The 18,905-nt window shown below is 40.7% G+C and overlaps 1 long non-coding RNA gene across 1 annotated transcript; it reads right to left on the reverse strand.

Annotated features, from left to right (window-relative positions):
* Window positions 1-7,810: 7,810 nt before the first annotated feature.
* Window positions 7,811-17,995, reverse strand: LOC149982891 (uncharacterized). Its single transcript, XR_016496720.1, has 2 exons — window positions 17,356-17,995; window positions 7,811-8,472 (listed from the first exon to the last, which is right to left on the reverse strand). It is a non-coding gene; the product is annotated as an uncharacterized LOC149982891 (long non-coding RNA).
* Window positions 17,996-18,905: the final 910 nt, after the last annotated feature.

Here is an 18,905-nt window from a genome sequence, read left to right on the forward strand (position 1 = left end):
CTACCATTGCCAGTGTATCGAAGCCAGATGAAGGACTATGGCTGCTTTTACACAGGCAGTCCAATTAAGATTTTTTTTCCACTAATTGGTCTTTTGACCAAACAGATCAGTTCTAAAAAAGATCTGATGTGATTAAGACCATTTAATGGATATCAGAATTGGCCTGCCTGTGTAACCGGTGCTAATTATTAGAATCAGGTGGGCTAGATTAGGGTTGGAGTGAAAACCTACAGGACTGTTGCGCTCCAGGAACAGGGTTGGATAGCCCTGATGTAGAACCACCATAGCATAAATATGGATATTTTTTTATCAATCTTCAACATTTGTCTGCCCTTATGGATTCACAGAAGATCAAGTATTTAAATAAGCTTTACAGGGCTATGTAGCATCAACCAGATATCAAAATAATTTGTTTATTTGTCAAATGTAAAATACAGAAGAGTGTACAATATTTAATCCTAACTCAAGAGACTTGGGTATTCAAGAACAATGGTATATGGTAAAAGTAACATACAAAACAAATAGTATCAACAGTGTGTTCAGTGTGTCCAAGTATTTTTCAGGTGTAAAGACACACAAGTTCAGGGAACTGTAGTTAGAGATTGTTACAGAAGATAATGTGATTTACCCAAAGGTTTTGCTGACATCTTGTCGATTTCAAGTCTTCTCTCATTGACGAGACAGGTGGGTGTCCACCCCAAAGTGCTGCATGTCAGAGACCTGTCTCAATCAATGAGTGAGAAGACTTGAAATAGACACGATGGCGGCGCACATATTCTTGAAGTACTTTATGGAGAATTATTTTATTTTAATAACAGCATTTTCTAAATTCAAACTGACCCCTGCCACTGGACAAGGACATTTTATGAGGCTCCTTTTTCCCTGAATCGAGGATGAAGACAGCATCGCTAAGGTCGGTCAAAAATTCTCTGTGCTACACCAAACAGTACCTATCCTGTAACTCCCAGTAATGGATAGCAAAAAATGTTGGTTAAATCACATTATCTGGTGTAACAATATGTAGCTAAGAGAACTGGTGATCAGCAGATGATGGGTCATGGTGAAATTGCCATTCCAAAGACACATACAGTAGTTCAGGGAAGCGGTGGTTTGTGTGCAAAGTAAAAGAGTACTTACTATAAGTACTCTCCCCTCCTTCCCTCTCCCCTCCCTCTCCCCTCCCTCCCTCCCCCCTCCCTCTCCCCTCCCTCCCTCCCTCCCTCTCCCCTCCCTCCCTCCCTCTCTCCTCCCTCTCTCTCTCTCTCCTCCCTCTCTCTCTCTCTCCTCCCTCTCTCTCTCTCTCCTCCCTCTCTCTCTCTCTCCTCCCTCTCTCTCTCCTCCCCCCTCCCTCTCTCTCCCCCCCTCTCTCTCCCCCCCTCTCTCTCCCCCCCCCTCTCTCCCCCTCTCTCTCTCCCCCTCTCTCTCTCCCCCTCTCTCTCTCCCCCTCTCTCTCTCCCCCTCCCTCTCTCTCGCCCTCTGTCTTTTGTAACAAGCAGCCATATTGGTGTCAGTCTGCTAGGGACCTGTTTTTAAAGTATATCTTTATCTTGTGTTACCATTTAGTTAGCTAGTAAATAAATAATTAAACACATTTGTGTAGTATTGAATCATAAGTAAGGTTTGTGTTTTTGCAGATGCAAGGAGGTTACGACTGTTCAGAATGATGATATGACACGAGGTTATGATTAATAATTTGTTTATAGATGTGATAGGTAAAGACCTTTTTAGAGTTTCATTTGAGAGGTGGTAACTCTAAAGAACTGCTCTGGTGGTGCCCCAGATCCTAATGAGTTAATTGTTACATGATTAATTTAAAATTGGGACTGTAGTCCTGAAGTCAATTGTGTTAATCCATTAATTCAAGTTCTTCAAGTACCAGTGGAAAATGGTAGCCTGTTCCCTGCCCACATTTTCATTGTTGTATACCATTAAGTATTCAACTCTTTTGTTATTGCCAGCCTAAATAAGTTCAGGAGTAAAAATGTGCTTAACAACTCAAATAATAAGTTGCATGGACTGACTCTGCCCATCTCTGTACCCCTCACATTATTATCTGTAAGGTCCTTCAATTGAGCAGTGAATTTCAAGCACATATTCAACCAAAAAGACCAGGGAAGTTTTCCAATGGTTTCGCAAAGAAGGGCACCTATTGGCAGATGGGTAAACAAATATCCAGTAGACAACATCAACTCACATGGGTGCCAGAGGAGCTTGCTGTTGAAGATCTGTAAGGAAATTGACCTTACAGTTATTTTTGTCACAATGGGTTCATGACACATTCAATTATAAATGTGAAAGTTATTGACAGTTGAGATAGTATGGGTTATATGCCAAATTATTATTGTTGGGTGTATTGACAAAGAAAAACCTCCATCCTAGCACACAAATATTGTCACATTCTGACCTTAGTTATTTTGTTATGTCTTTGTTTTAGTATGGTCAGGGCGTGAGTTGGGTGGGTTTTCTATGTTTGTTTTTCTATGTTGTGTTTGGCCTGGTATGGTTCTCAATCAGAGGCAGGTGTCGTTAGTTGTCTCTGATTGAGATTCATACTTAGGTTGTCTTTTCCAACCTGTGTTTCGTGGGTGATTGTTTCCTGTTTTATTGTTTGTGTCACCATTCAGGACTGTTTCGGTTTTCATTCATTCTCTGTTATTTTTGGATTGAGTCGTGTTCAGTTATTACTAAAGTATCATGGACACTAACCACGCTGCGTATTGGTCCGATCCTTGCTGCTCCTCCTCAGAAGAGGAGGAGGAAAGCCGTGACAAGTATAATGTGATACCATGTTTTTAGCCCTATGGCCATAATTGGGGAGCTAGTAGTGCACAAAGAAACATCACAAGCCACATGACTCATTCTTGCAGCTTTCCAGTTCTAGACTGCAGGGAGAGAGAGGGAGAAGGCAAACTCCATCTAACTAGTTTTAATGTATGGAATCACATTACCGTTGTCATCTCTGCCTCTTCTTCTGTGGGGTTTATCGAGAGTTGGCATCAACGTTATGGTACATTACCGCCACCTACTGTACTGGACCACCTCTGCCTGCCGCCTGTGTACTGTAGTCCTAGCTTTAAAATAGACCAATAGAAGTATAATGCAGGAATGTCCCAAATTGCGAGCTTCTCTCTTTCTTGGACTCGCTTCAGTCTTTTTATGCTTTCTTTCAGACAGGAATATAGGCCTATATCTATGACTAATTCCAAATGTCTTATGTTTTATTAACAGGGAATGAGGGTATTTAATTAGGCTAATGATATTCATACACAAGTTAGTAGCAAATAATATAATTTAATGCAGCTACAGTGCATTCTGGAAGTATTCAGAGCCCTTTGTCATGCCCTGATCTTAGAGAGCTTTTTATGTCTATTTTGGTTTGGTCAGGGTGTGATTTGGGTGGGCATTCTATGTTCCTTTTTCTATGTTTTGTATTTCTTTGTTGATGACAACACCCTTTACACCCTTCACTTTTACAACATTTTGTTACATTAGCCTTATTCTAAAATTATTAAATAAATAAAAAATCCTCATCTATATACACACAATACCCCGTAACGATACTGTAAAATATGTTTTTTTGAAATGTTGGCAAATTCATAAATAATAAAAATAGAAATATCTTATTTACAGAAGTATTCAGACCCTTTGCTATGAGACTGAAATTGAGCTCAGGTAGATCCTGTTTCCATTGATTATCCTAGAGCTGTTTCTACAACTTGATTGGAGTCCACCTGTGGTAAATTCAATTGATTGGACATGAATTGGAAAGGCACACACCTGTCTATATAAAAGATCCCACAGTTGACAGTGCATGTCAGAGCAAAAACCAGGCCATGAGGTCGAAGGAATTGTCCGTAGAGCTCAGAAACAAGATTGTGTCGAGGCACAGATCTAGGGGAAGGGTACCAAAAAATGTACACAGCATTGAAGGACCCTAAGATCACAATGGCCTCCATCATTCCTAAATGGAAGAAGTTTGGAAACAACAAGACTCTTCCTAGAACCGGCCACCCGGCCAAACTGAGCAATCGGGGGAGAAGGAACTTGGTCAGGGAGGTGACCAAGTACTCGATGGTCACTCTGACAGAGTTCCTCTGTGGAGATAGGAGAACACTTCCAGAAGGACAACCATCTCTGCAGCACTCCATCAATCAGGCCTTTATGGTACAGTGGCCAGACGGAAGCCACTCATCAGTAAAAGGCACATGACAGCCCACTTGGAGTTTGTTAAAAGGCTCCTAAAGGACTCTCAGACCATGAGAAACAAGATTCCCTGCTCTGATGAAACCAAGATTGAATTTGTTGGCCTGAATGCCAAGCGTCACGTCTGGAGGAAACCAGGCACCGCTCATCACCTGGCCAATACCATCCCTATGGTGAAGCATTGGTGGTGGCAGCATCATGCTGTGGGGAGGTTTTTCAGAGGCAGGGACTGGGAGACTAGTCAGGATTTAGGGAAAGACAAACAGAGGAAAGTACAGAGAGATCCTTGATGAAAACCTGCTCCAGAGCACTCAGGACCTCAGACAGAGGTGAAGGTTCAGCTTCCAACAGGACAGTGACCCTAAGCACACAGCCAAGACAATGCAGGAGTGGCTTCAGGACAAATCTGAATGAAAGATGGTCCTCTCCTCCCTCCTCTGAGGAGCCTCCACTGGGGCAGGATCAACTAGGGCAGGTATTCCCAAACTGGGGCACACATACCCCTGGCAATGCCATCAGGGCTACGCCAAATAAAAACATTATTCACATTTTTTTTTAAATACAACAATTTTGGTGAGTTTTTTTTTCTTGCCTGAGTAGCTCGTTTAACTGCCAAAAATAAAATTCAACCATCTAGTGTTCAGCAAAATAACAACAAAGGCTAGAGACATTGGATAAGATTTAAATGTAATATGCAAACACTGATCATTGTGAAGAAGTTTATAATTTATCAACAGTCCAATGTGTGATTTGGACCACCAGAGAAGGACAGAGAGAGAGCGCTGCCCCTGAATGAGGGAAACCTGTCTCTAGTCTATTTTACTATTCCTTTAATTACCTTATGCAATACAATTATTTTAAGATTGAGTTATCAAGGGTTGTAATTCAAATTGTATTTGTTATTTTGATTCAACCGGCAGTGTTGTTATGAATCACAATGTGAGTCGTGTCAAAAGGGAAGAAGTGCATTGTTGCTGTTGTTTTGTTTTTGACTTGCTTCAATTAAAATCTCACCAGATTGGGTCTGCTGGATGGTCGGAATTTCTTCCTAAGGATTATCCCTCTGACCTGTAACTCTGCGGTGCGGAAACCAATACGATGGGGGAGTATAAACCAATTTGAAAAAATGGTTTAATCTGTGTGTTGTTATTTTCTTTTGATATTCGTATTTGACATTTGCATTAAGAATATTGGTAGAAGTAATAATTGGTAGAAGTAATCAACCATCCCAGTTAGCGATTTAGGCTTATCCTAAAAAAATGTATTTGGGATATCAGGTTGATTTGTGGAGGCCTGCAAACTGTGGAATTTATAGTAATTTAGACTAGGAATGCATTAAGATACCAATCTGTCATTACCGCAAATGAGGGCTGTGATGAGAAAAGTTAATGCTAGAAATATAAGATTAATATACTTTTGTCAATGTACGTTCTGCCAGTGTCGGCGTGTGCTAAGTTTAGGGTTTTAAATTCAAGTGATAGAACCAACGCACTAAGGACTGTCATTCTAAATTTGTGTTGGATAATTTATTAAGAGTTCGCCCTATAGGCGAGGCTTCTAGAGACAGAGCGATGCCCCTAAAATGTGAGGAGAGCCACTAGGTTGTAGCTTGGGCTAACCTTGCCCCAATCTCATTTTTATCAAGGTTGGTGTGAAACTGTTATAACATGTGTTCTCTCTCTTCCCTGTGAAAGTCAATATGGTTTCTAGGTGGTGTTGAACATGTGAGTGAACATTGTTCCAGATCAGGGATTGTTGGAAATTGACACATTTTTTGTAACTGACTAATTGCTTGAGCAAAGTTTTAGTATGTTTATAACTATATATGTGGAGCAATTCATGTCTTATGATTTCGATGGAATGATTTATGTGCAAATGTATTTGTGGCCGGAGGCAAAGTACGAAGGCGGCCTGTCTCTGAAATATGTTTCTATATTGGTGAGATGGTAATCGTAGAAGGAGTCCTGAGCCAAAGGGACCAACGCAAGCCTGGAGTGGCCCAGAAGTTAATGCTTATTTAGAATGATTTTTTTTCTCTAGTTCAGACAGTTTATAAGGTCTGGTGTTGTTTATAAAGTACAGTACAGTCTGGCATTGTATAACTTGGGGTTGTGTGGTGGACCACACAGGGTATGGTATGGTGTAGTTATAAAGTGTATTTTAATGTGTGGTTATATAGTCTGGTATTGTGAGGTTATAAAGTGTATTTAAACATGTGGTTTTATAGTCTGGTATTGTAGCCTGGGGTCTACTGGCTCTCAGCAGCCTCCCAGGCTGGTGTATGAGGTCCACCAGATGAGCTCTGGGCTGGGGCTGGCACCCTGGGTAGTGGGGCATCCCAACTGAGAGGAAGACCTCATTCCACATCCGGTTATACTCCCCCCTCAACAGGCTACAACTCACACCGATACGGTCAGCCAACACCTTATAAAGCAGGGCCCTGTGGCAGTAAGCTCCCAGGCGTATCTGTCCGATGGGGATGATGTTGGACTGTAGTTCGTAGCGCAGCTCACTGAGGTGGAGCTCCCACAGGAAGTCATGCTGTCTGTCCACCTCCACTGCGCCGCCCATCGCCTCACTCACCAGCCTGGCTAAGGCACTGTACTGTTCACCCTCCGCGTGCAGCAGGAGGATGGTATTGGTGGCCTCGGTAACCAGGGCGTGGAACGCAGCATCATACGGAAGCATCCACGGTTTATCTGTTACCGTGGCTACCTCCTGCTGGGGCTTACTCTCGTCCTCCTTCCACCCTTTACTGGGGGTCCTGGAACGCTTATTTAGAACGGCTAGTTTCGAATGACGCTACAATCAGCATTTGAACTGGCCACAATTTTTTCCTGAAACTGTTTACACAAACACAGTCCTTACAAAGTTATGTCCAGAATGTGAGCAGTTTATTTGTGGATGCAATGTTCAGATAATCACAGAAGTATCTATAGCATAACACAATCATCCTAACAGGAAACATGTAGGCTACATTTGTCCTAGCGCTGAGGAAAGATTGACGCAACACAAGCGGTCATATTTTCTAACTCTCGGCTGACATAAACTACAATATGATTTAGCTGATAGCAATTACTATGTATAATTAATCACATCACGGTTGAGCTCACCGTTTATCAAAATAATTGAGTAAAACACTTTATAGAAATCGAAAGTAATCTGACGATGATTAGTTTCAGTGCGCAGCCATGCTTTTTTCCTCAAAGAAACCAAAAAGATAAGAGAAGACGAGATGAGTTTGGTCTGTTTATTGTATGCATGTTGAAGAGGTGTGTCGTTTACCATCGTTCACATCCCACCATTCACTTCATGAAGTTCTCAAAAAATTAGTGAACCTTTACTCACTTCATTTTGTTATAGCATCTTTGGTCCGATAGACGATTACGTGAACCCCAGAATACATTGTATGACAACAACATGGCTCCACACACATAGCTGGAATTAGCTTAGCTCATCAAAATCACTACAACCTTCAAAAAATTATTTTACACACACACTATGTGCCCATTACAATCTATGCAACAATCGGAATGCATGATTTTATCACCGGTTGAACAACATGAGAATAATACAGTAAATATATAAATAATTACCACACAAAACATTTTCTGATAGTGATTTATTGATACAAATGGCGCGTGCAGGCAGTCAATCACGTAACCGCTCACTCGGAGCCATTCAGTGTTGTTGTCTAGTGAGCTAAGCTGTAGCATTAGCAATGTCTTTGAAAAGGAGAACTCACAAATGAGGAAATTCTGGGGATTTAAAACAATTCTGACAATGAGTCTGAAAGCCAGGAATCAGATTCTGACAGTGAGGAGCTGTCCCCCAGCCATTGAGAATCCTGAGTCTGAGGACCCCTTTACCACTGTCAAAGTTCCAGTTCCCTTTGAAGATGCTGATGGTGTTGGAGGCAGACCGACAATGGATGAAGTACAGGAGTTCTGTGGTAGCTGGAAGGCTGCCAGCCATTTCACCCCTCCTGGCCCTGCTGTTTGCTTTGATGAGTCCCAGTCTGGGGTGCAACGGATAGTAAAATAACTCCCTAAGAGAATACTGGAGCACAGATCCTGTGTTTGCAACTCCCTTATTTGCCACATTCTTTAAACTGCATTTCATCAACAATGCTACTGCCATCCTAAATGACCCGTTATACAAAATAAGAAATGTCAACAGCTGGCAGTTAAGTGGCATGACAAACGAGACATCCATGTCCTCTCCACTGTCCACACAGCAACCACGCCGGTCACAGAGAAGGTGGACCACCTGACAGGAGAGAGAAAAATCAAACCAGACTGTGTGCTTGACAATAACCTCAAAATGGGGGCAGTGGATAAGGTGGACATGATAAACAGCTTTGTGGAATGCACTCAGAAAACGACCAAGTAATATAAGAAGATATTTTAAAACATTTACAGGGTAGCTTAAAAATACAACAAACCAATACTTCTGATGCAATTAGCATTGTTTTACAGAGCTAATAGAATAATGTAACTAGTGTAACAGATGTATATCGTACACTCCTTGCGTTGTGTTTTTTCCAAGTAAATCACATCAGCCAGTGGTCCCAGTTGAGCATAATTTATTTCTGTTGCTTTTGTTAAATGGGAAACAGCACGTTAGTTGTGCAGGGCTTAACGATATTGATGGCTGTCGATGGCAAAATCTGCTTCATGAAGACAACTGTGTTAGTAGTGGGCTTATGTGACCATTCCATCGGTGCATGCTAGCTAACACACTTATTTACAGCAATCATATGCCAAAGCACATCCCAGAAAGCCCCTCAATCCCTAACAGGTACCATATACCCACACATGTATAAATCAGTAACGTACAGCAAACTTGTACACATTGTAAAATAGAAAACAGTATTCAGAACGTGACCTACACCTTGCATCACATTTTTCATACTGGGAAGACCTGACGTTCGCGATCTCCCCCTATCTGCAAGCGGGGCCAATCACAACACACCTTATTGTCATCAGAGTTGAACTAACCCATAAGAATGCTTGAACATTAAATACACATTTCTTTAGAGGCAAGTGGAAACGTAACCAACACTGTTACACTAGCTACATAAGCACGATTGACTATAACACCATAAAGGTTATGAAATTAGTAACATTACCTTGCGTGTCTGCGGTTATAAGGAATATACACAAATATATTATGCTCCATACACACAGTGAGCTACAGTAGAAACGGTATAACACCACATACAGAAACTATTATAAAGTAATAAGGCACTAACTTTGATAGAAACGCAGTCTGGATTTGAACATGGGTGTCTGTAGTGACGCCTCTGGCACTGAGATGCTGTTCCTTACAGCTCCGCCACCTGGGAGTCATAAAGCCAGGGTGGCTTCAAAATACAACACATGCTAATATTTCTATGACGCAATTATCATTGTTTTCCAGAGCTAATAGAATAATGTAGCTAACTACCTAAGCATAGAGTATAACACCATAAAGATTATGAAATTAGTAATGTTACCTCGCATGTCCGCGGTTATAAGGAATATACACAAAAATATTATGCTACAGTAGAAACAACATGCAAATACTATTATAACGTCATAAGGCACATACTTTGATAGAAACGCACACATCTCCAAAGTTATTATTGGTTACGAAAACAACTATGACTGCAATGCAGGCAACAGACGAAAAATGTGAACATGTGTGTACAGGAGGGGAGATGAGAAAATGTCTGCAGACTTGAACTGCACTAACAATTGGGAAGTGTTTGGGGAATTTTGTCCGGATTAGAAATGTTTAAAAAAAAATGTATTGCTCCACAAAAGTAAAAATGACTACTTTTATGTGAATGAATGAGGCGGAACACACCTCAAATCAAACTGTTCTTAGAAAATAAAAAACTTGCTAGAAAATCATTTGAAATTGTCAAATTGAAAACAGCCTTATAACTAAAAACAAGCTGCGTGCCTTGGTTTGAGGGCAGCACTGATTAAATGTATTGTTGCTTAACAATTACATTCTGGAATGGAGAGAACGTTCTAACATCACGTGCATTAAAAAAAACTCAGGCTGGAGCGACCGTTAGAGATATTTGGAACTCAAGCATGAAAGGGTTAAGATGGTGAACTTTACTATAGCATTGTGTTGGGTTATGGGAATATGAAATGTACTTATTCATGTCACTGAGGGAGAGAGGGGAATGCATAATTTTTACATTCTGTCTGGATATGTTATTGTTAGCCATCAGGGATCTTATGGGAGGAAAAAGACACACAGTCTGATACTAGTCAACATGACAGCCGTGAGTTGTGGAGGAGTGAGCACTTTGGGGCAGAGATCAGGTCAGATAAAGTGAGGAAGAACAGATATCACTAAGGTTCTGTCTAGCAACAGAGATGCATTGGCCTTGAGCTTTATTAAGCGTCCGTGAGTTTTTTTAATAGGTTCATTTAGAACCTAACAATTGGCAATAAATTCATTTTAAGACTATGACCAACAATGTCCTATGAATCTTAATGGATCAAATGCTTGCACTGTTGGGTTTGTGGTGATAGCTATGAGAACCGTTCCAAACAATGAGAAGATCTGAAGGCTCTGTTTAAGAGACCTCCTGGAATGAGGAGAGATAAGAGGTCTCTAGATGACATCACACACTCAGGCACTTGCCTCCAGGTTATTTGGTGTGTTTTTCCCTGGATATGGAGTTGCATATGCCCTAGATCAAATTCGGTAGATCTCTAAATACTTGGAGAAAAGTGGCAATGCTAAAATAATTGCGTAAAGTGTCTCTGCAAAACAGAGAGTCTCTTGACAGTCTTTTGGCAGGACAATTGGGCACTCGTGCAATCATTGGCGATGAATGTTGTACTTTTGTCCCAGATCACTCTTCTAATATGACTGATCTCGCCAAATACACTGTTTCTAAGAATAATTCCCCACAACCAGAGTGAAAGTTGCAACATGGTTGGAATCCCTGTTTGGAAGTTGGGGATCCCAATTTCCAAATGGGCTGCAGCGTGTGGTTTTTTCTTAGTTTGCCTAATTGTGTTATTAACATGCTGTGTATATGTGTGTATTTTTGATAAATCCACTCCCATTAATAGAAGTATAACCTTTATTATGATGATAGTCATACCATACTAATTAGATTGTAAAACCCAGAATGAAGCCTGGGTGATGATGATGAAGTGTCTGGTTTTATGTGTTGATTTCCCTTACTTTAATAGAATATATATAATAGAATATATGTATATAACATTTTGATAGAAGCTATAATCTAATGCTTACCTTAAAATTGAATGATTATTATCACAGAAGAGGAGAGGAGGGAATGTGAAGGAAAATGCTGTGTTTGTGCTTTTCTGCTAACCAATTTGACTGGGTTCATGCAAGTGACTGATTGATCGTGCCTGGGAGGAATCGTCACTATCAGTAACTGCAATTTTGCAGTATGCCCACAACATTGTTTTGAGAATGGAAAGGGATATCCCTGTGTCAAGGTCTCAGCTTGGAGAGAATAATTGTCATGAGGTATTAGTCGGTCACATGCATGAACCAAATGTTGATGAATTAATTATGAATGATGAAAAGCAAAATCATGCAAATATAACTTGTCTGTGTAAGCAGCATATAAGAGAACTAACGGGACTGCCCCGGTGGACCTCACTTCAGACCTGTAGTTTATGCGTCTAAGTTTGACTGTGACCTCTCCAGCTTGCTGTTAATAAAGAATGATTAATTTAATATTGACTTCAGGTATCCCAGGTGGTAATTTCCATGACAACAGTTTATAGGGTCACTCTACTCCACAAAATGCCACCAGCTTTCCCAGCCTAGATGTCATTCAGCCCTGGAGGAAACAAGATGTTGTGACCATTTATTAATTTGAATGTGGATAAATGTGGTACTTTGAGTCAGAACTCACACTTGTCGTGGAAAATTGCAAGATTATGTTATAATGCTTGTATTGCATTATAATGGTTGTTTTATTCGACAGAATAGAGTATTCTGTTAACTATTGTGTGTGTGTTCCACTGAGGATGGGCCTCTATGAGATAGCACTGACAGAGGAGATTTACGATGTCTTTGGGTGATAAAAAATAAAGAGCATTCCAGATAACATGAGGTAATGTTTTTGTGCTATGAATTACCAGGAATGAGATTAGAACATCGTCTTAGGGACCAAACTGAACGATAATTTATAGAGAATGTTATCTGGCTTAGAGATACTCCTTTCTCAATTATAAAGTCCCTTTGTGAACTGTTCCTAAGATCTGTGGTTCGTCATGTAGGTTGAGAGGGGTGTATCTTGGCTATAAAAGATCTTTGTACTTTTCTGTTGTCACTTTCAATGGTTCATTAGAGATGGCACATCATTGAAAGTCAAAGGCTATTGCATAGCTCTTATTATTAAATGTGTAGTTTAAGTATAACTCTGACTGGTGTGTGAAGTTTGTAACTTTCCTAATTTGGTAAATACAGAAATAAGCCACCACACACTCTATATCAGTAGCCTTGAGGCCAGATGCATCCCTGAAAGGTCTTTATGCACTAATGGTGGAGGCTGGCGACACAGGAGGGGAAACAGGATAAGAGGATATGGGGGATGATGGGAGCAGAGACAATGATGGCAGGCAGAGGCTGAGGTCAGGTTATGGTGGGAGGCCGAAGCTGAGAATGAGGTCTGGTGATGGTGGGAGGCTGAAGCTAGGGTCTTGTGATGGTGGGAGGCTGAAGCTGAGGTTGAGGTCTGGTGATGGTGGGAGGCAGAAGCTGAGGTTTGGTGAAGGTGGCAGGCAGAAGCTGAGGTCTAGTGATGGTGGCAGGCTGAGGTCGGTTATGGTGGGGAACTGCTTTAGGAGGTTGGCAAAACGGGACAAGATTGGTGAAGGAAGGATGAAGTATGAGATGGTTGAAGTAAATTAATCAGAAAGGACAACAAAAAAACAATGAAGGGGAACAAAATACACTGTAGATAAAAACAGAAGGACCTGCAGTGTGACCAGCAGAAGACGCAGCAGTGTGACCAGCAGAAGAGGCAGCAGACGGGGTAGGAAGTCGACAGGATTTGTGTGGGATTCTTTCCTTTTCCTCTTTGAACATGACCAGGTGGTTAGTGAAGGAGTGGCTCTGTAAGAAGCATTTAAAGGTCCTGGAGTGGCCTAGCCAGTCTCCAGATCTCAACCCCATAGAAAATCTTTGGAGGGAGTTGAAAGTCTGTGTTGCCCAGCAACAGCCCCAAAACATCACTGCTCTAGAGGAGATCTGCATGGAGGAATGGGCCAAAATACCAGCAACAGTGTGTGAAAACCTTGTGAAGACTTACAGAAAACATTTGACCTCTGTCATTGCCAACAAAGGGTATATAACAAACTATTGAGATCAACTTTTGTTATTGACCAAATACTTATTTTCCACCATCATTTGCAAATAAATTAATTAAAAATCCTACAATGTGATTTTCTGGATTTTTTTTCTCATTTTGTCTGTCATAGTTGAAGTGTACCTATGATGAAAATTACAGGCCTCTCTCATTTTTTTAAGTGGGAGAACATGCACAATTGGTGGCTGACTAAATACTTTTTTGCCCCACTGTACCTGCAGGAAAAAATGAGTCAAGGATTGTTATCACCAAAACCTTTTTGGGTGTAACCCTCCATCAATTCAATAATTAGATATCTGAAGACACTATGCTAACTGAGGCTGTCTAAAAGTTTTATGATGGAAGTAGTTGACTGTGGTGTTGTGAAATTAGTGTGTGACAGACACCGACAGACAGGTGGACAGGCAGACAGAGAAACTGGAGAATATTGTAATGACTTCAATTTTACAATTGCAACCTTATGGCGATAGTGTAATCCCAATACCAATCTGGAACAAATGATTGAGTTTATTATATCACATTTGGGACCAATGGTTGAACTAGTTAACCCACAGTTCCTAGGCTGTCATTGAAAATAAGAATTTGTTCTTAACTAACTTGCCAAGTTAAATAAAAATATTATTGGTGATGCTTATTCCTAGCCGCAATATAACTTAACCTGCTGGTGAAAAATTTGGCCTACATAGTACAGTAGTGATGAACAGCTAGCTCACAACCACGCTGGAACAAGTTGATTTCTCTGAGTCCCCGAACCCACCACCATTTATTGTAGTGTAGCATCGCCTGTTGGTTAAAGTTAACACTTGTTGGTTTGTGCATAATAGTGTACTTTTAGTTACGACAAGGTTGTGGTATGAAATACCCATTATTATAAGAAAATAGATCTGAAAATACGAAGACTGAAAAATCGAGCACATAGACCGTAGGCCTGCTCGATGTTTCAGTCTTCATTGTCACACAATGTCACACACCAAGTACCTTTTGACTGATGCCAATGAATGTATGTTCACAACTATGGAGGTTAACTTCCAACCATTAATATGATTTCGGTGTTGATGTATCAAATAAAACAAGTGAGGTGGGTGATATGCATACAAGCAAATGTAATTATAATCGGACAAACTAAGAAACTTTAACAGGGGAAAAGAGAAAAATTCCACGCCTCCCGTTTTCTGATGACAGTATTTTCTTGTTTTTTCTTCCAGCATGTCCCTTTACAAATAATCAGTGTTGACAAACCACCAGTATCATAACACGGTCCATGCTATCTAGAATCCTTGGGATGTCCCAACTCTGAAGTTACCCCATTGACATTTAATATACAGTGCCTTGCGAAAGTATTCAGCCCCCTTGAACTTTGCGACCTTTTGCCACATTTCAGGCTTCAAACATAAAGATATAAAACTGTATTTTTTTTGTGAAGAATCAACAACAAGAGGGACACAATCATGAAGTGGAATGACATTTATTGGATATTTCAAACTTTTTTAACAAATCAAAAACTGAAAAATTGGGCGTGCAAAATTATTCAGCCCCCTTAAGTTAATACTTTGTAGCGCCACCTTTTGCTGCGATTACAGCTGTAAGTCGCTTGGGGTATGTCTCTATCAGTTTTGCACATCGAGAGACTGACATTTTTTCCCATTCCTCCTTGCAAAACAGCTCGAGCTCAGTGAGGTTGGATGGAGAGCATTTGTGAACAGCAGTTTTCAGTTCTTTCCACAGATTCTCGATTGGATTCAGGTCTGGACTTTGACTTGGCCATTCTAACACCTGGATATGTTTATTTTTGAACCATTCCATTGTAGATTTTGCTTTATGTTTTGGATCATTGTCTTGTTGGAAGACAAATCTCCGTCCCAGTCTCAGGTCTTTTGCAGACTCCATCAGGTTTTCTTCCAGAATGGTCCTGTATTTGGCTCCATCCATCTTCCCATCAATTTTAACCATCTTCCCTGTCCCTGCTGAAGAAAAGCAGGCCCAAACCATGATGCTGCCACCACCATGTTTGACAGTGGGGATGGTGTGTTCAGCTGTGTTGCTTTTACGCCAAACATAACGTTTTGCATTGTTGCCAAAAAGTTCAATTTTGGTTTCATCTGACCAGGGCACCTTCTTCCACATGTTTGGTGTGTCTCCCAGGTGGCTTGTGGCAAACTTTAAACAACACTTTTTATGGATATCTTTAAGAAATGGCTTTCTTCTTGCCACTCTTCCATAAAGGCCAGATTTGTGCAATATACGACTGATTGTTGTCCTATGGACAGAGTCTCCCACCTCAGCTGTAGATCTCTGCAGTTCATCCAGAGTGATCATGGGCCTCTTGGCTGCATCTCTGATCAGTCTTCTCCTTGTATGAGCTGAAAGTTTAGAGGGACGGCCAGGTCTTGGTAGATTTGCAGTGGTCTGATACTCCTTCCATTTCAATATTATCGCTTGCACAGTGCTCCTTGGGATGTTTAAAGCTTGGGAAATCTTTTTGTATCCAAATCCGGCTTTAAACTTCTTCACAACAGTATCTCGGACCTGCCTGGTGTGTTCCTTGTTCTTCATGATGCTCTCTGCGCTGTTGACGGACCTCTGAGACTATCACAGTGCAGGTGCATTTATTCTGAGACTTGATTACACACGGGTGGATTGTATTTATCATCATTAGTCATTTAGGTCAACATTGGATCATTCAGAGATCCTCACTGAACTTCTGGAGAGAGTTGGCTGCGCTGAAAGTAAAGGGGCTGAATAATTTTGCACGCCCAATTTTTCAGTTTTTGATTTGTTAAAAAAGTTTGAAATATCCAATAAATGTCGTTCCACTTCATGATTGTGTCCCACTTGTTGTTGATTCTTCACAAAAAAATACAGTTTTATATCTTTATGTTTGAAGCCTGAAATGTGGCAAAAGGTTGCAAAGTTCAAGGGGGGCGAATACTTTCGCAAGGCACTGTAGTTAAGGTGATGGTTAAGGTTGGGGTCAGTGGCGATTTTAGCTTGTAAATCTTGGTGGGGCAAACTAAAATATATATTTTTTAGATACATGCCAGCAAAGCCACTACACAACACAACAATAAACAATACTAATTGGACTATAACGGTGAGAAATGGTTCCCACAAACTGTTAGGGCCTACATAAAGCTGTCCCAATGGCAGAGTCCCAACAGCAATCTCAACACCTTACCACAAATCAACCTGGCTATCAGGCGAGCCTTGTCTGGCAGCGGAACAGTTCATTCAGCCTTGTTTACTGCCTTTAAAAAAAACATAGTTGATATGGCTGACTTGCCTAAACAAATGTGGTTTCCACTGACAATTGAGATGTACAAACTATGGCATAAGGGGATGATGAGCAGATAAAAGACAATCTGTAATTTCGATTAAGACATTAATGAGCATGCTAGGACAGACGTGGTCTATATAACTATTTGTTCAGCATGTTTGAAATGTGCAGCAACAGAATTCAGAACATGGGCCATTCTTACAGTATTCTCCATGTATACCAAGTCAGTAGGATAAATAAAGGGGGCATGTAAAGCAGACAATGAAAGCTCTTACAATATTCAATGATGACATTTCTCTAAAACAGGCTATAAGCTACATGTGCACCACCAAGTCAGAACAGTAGGCTAAATTATGATTGGAAAAGGGACCAAATTATTAGGGTGAGGCACATGAGCTACTAACAGCTTACTTTCCAACATACACATAGTATTACTTTCTTAGCTACAGTATACATATCTCCCTGGCATATTACATCATTTTTGCAGCAGCATAAAATACATTTCTGGACTCACGTTGTTGTGCTGTGTTCACTTGAACAGGAATGTGGCACGGCGCTCCTTCGTGGGCAAATTTTGTCATCAAAGTCTGGCATTCTCTGGATTTATGGTGCTTTCAAGACAGCAGGGGATTCAGAAAAAAACAAGGTTGAATCATGACATTAGTGATCTTTAGGTTGGAGTTCTACAAAGAGGCAGGTTGGAATTCCGAGTTGGATGACCGTTCAAAATGTATTTTCCCATTCAGAGCTCGTTTTTTTCAGAGCTCTTGAACTCACTGAAGTCTGAGATTTCCCAATTCCGAGTTTCCAGTTGTTTTGAAAGGGGCAGAAGTCATGCTGGATTGACAGCATGGCCAATGTTGGATGTGTATCCTTTTAAGCTTGGAAAAGAGACTCTTAAACTCAGACTTGGACAACACATCCACTCCACTTAAGAGCAGGCTAGTGATTGCTTTGCAATGCTTGCAGTTAGCCACTGATTCCTTCCAAACCACTCATTGTTGAATTTGCAAGTTCCAACTTGTTGTGTAATGTTTATGTCCAATGGCCGATGAGCACCGAAACATTTTATCTATAATTTCTCTTCATAATTTCTCTTCATATGACAAGGATTGAAAAGGATTTTCCAGTAGATTGTCGACTTGATTCAAGATGATGACTGCTAGCTTGTCCAATCAAAGATCAAATCAAAGTTACTAGAGATATAATGTGATTTGACGTAGTTTTATTTGTGGCCAATGACCTTGAACTTTCTTGGATCGCCACTTCTAATGTAACTCTATGGCAGCACAATAGGGGCCTGATTTTTTTTGTTCTGCCTGTACATTTTGCAGTGATGTAGTATCCCCATGAGTGACAGAACACTGAGCCAATCACGGCTCAACTAGAGAACATTACCAACCCCATACGCCAAGGATTTATAACTAATCCAAGATACACCACTGCCTGTCGTTTTCAATGGAAACAAATGAGTCATAGTGAGCAGAACAAGCAAGGACGTGGGCAGAGCCAAGCACACGCTAGCGAGATCCTATTGGCGTGTCCTTGCATGCATCTGCATATTTCTGTTAGGGAACGCCTACTCTGTGGTGTGCTTGCAATAACTCAATTCGCCTTTGCATTCCTTCTACACAGCACAATTTTTTTTTTAAAGTTTTGCGAAGGGTAAAGTCTACAAAACTAAGTCCACTCTGTTCAAAGCAGATTTGGGAACAGAAAACTGTATTTGAGAGCTACTCTTTTATCGAAGAGAAAATGTGCAGAATGTCAGCCCCCCAAAATGGAGACCATATTTTTATGCTGCTTTGTTACCTCAATAAATTTTTTTTTTTTTTTTTTACATTGTTTGCAAACTGATATGCGACATGTATTAATGCCAAAATAACATGCAAAAACAGGCACATTTAAAATAAATGTCAAATTCTTGTTTTTTGCTTCAATTTAATTTAATGCCCCACCTGCCCTGGATGACAGTTCGCCACTGGTTAGGCTTAAGGTTAGTTAACTTAGAGTTTAGGGTAGGGTGGCCCAATGGGCGTCAGTTAAACACAAATTATTATTTAC

The sequence above is a fragment of the Oncorhynchus mykiss genome, chromosome 6 (genome assembly GCF_057628025.1).
Source record: "Oncorhynchus mykiss isolate SJ-2025 chromosome 6, ASM5762802v1, whole genome shotgun sequence".
Classification (NCBI taxonomy): domain Eukaryota; kingdom Metazoa; phylum Chordata; class Actinopteri; order Salmoniformes; family Salmonidae; genus Oncorhynchus; species Oncorhynchus mykiss.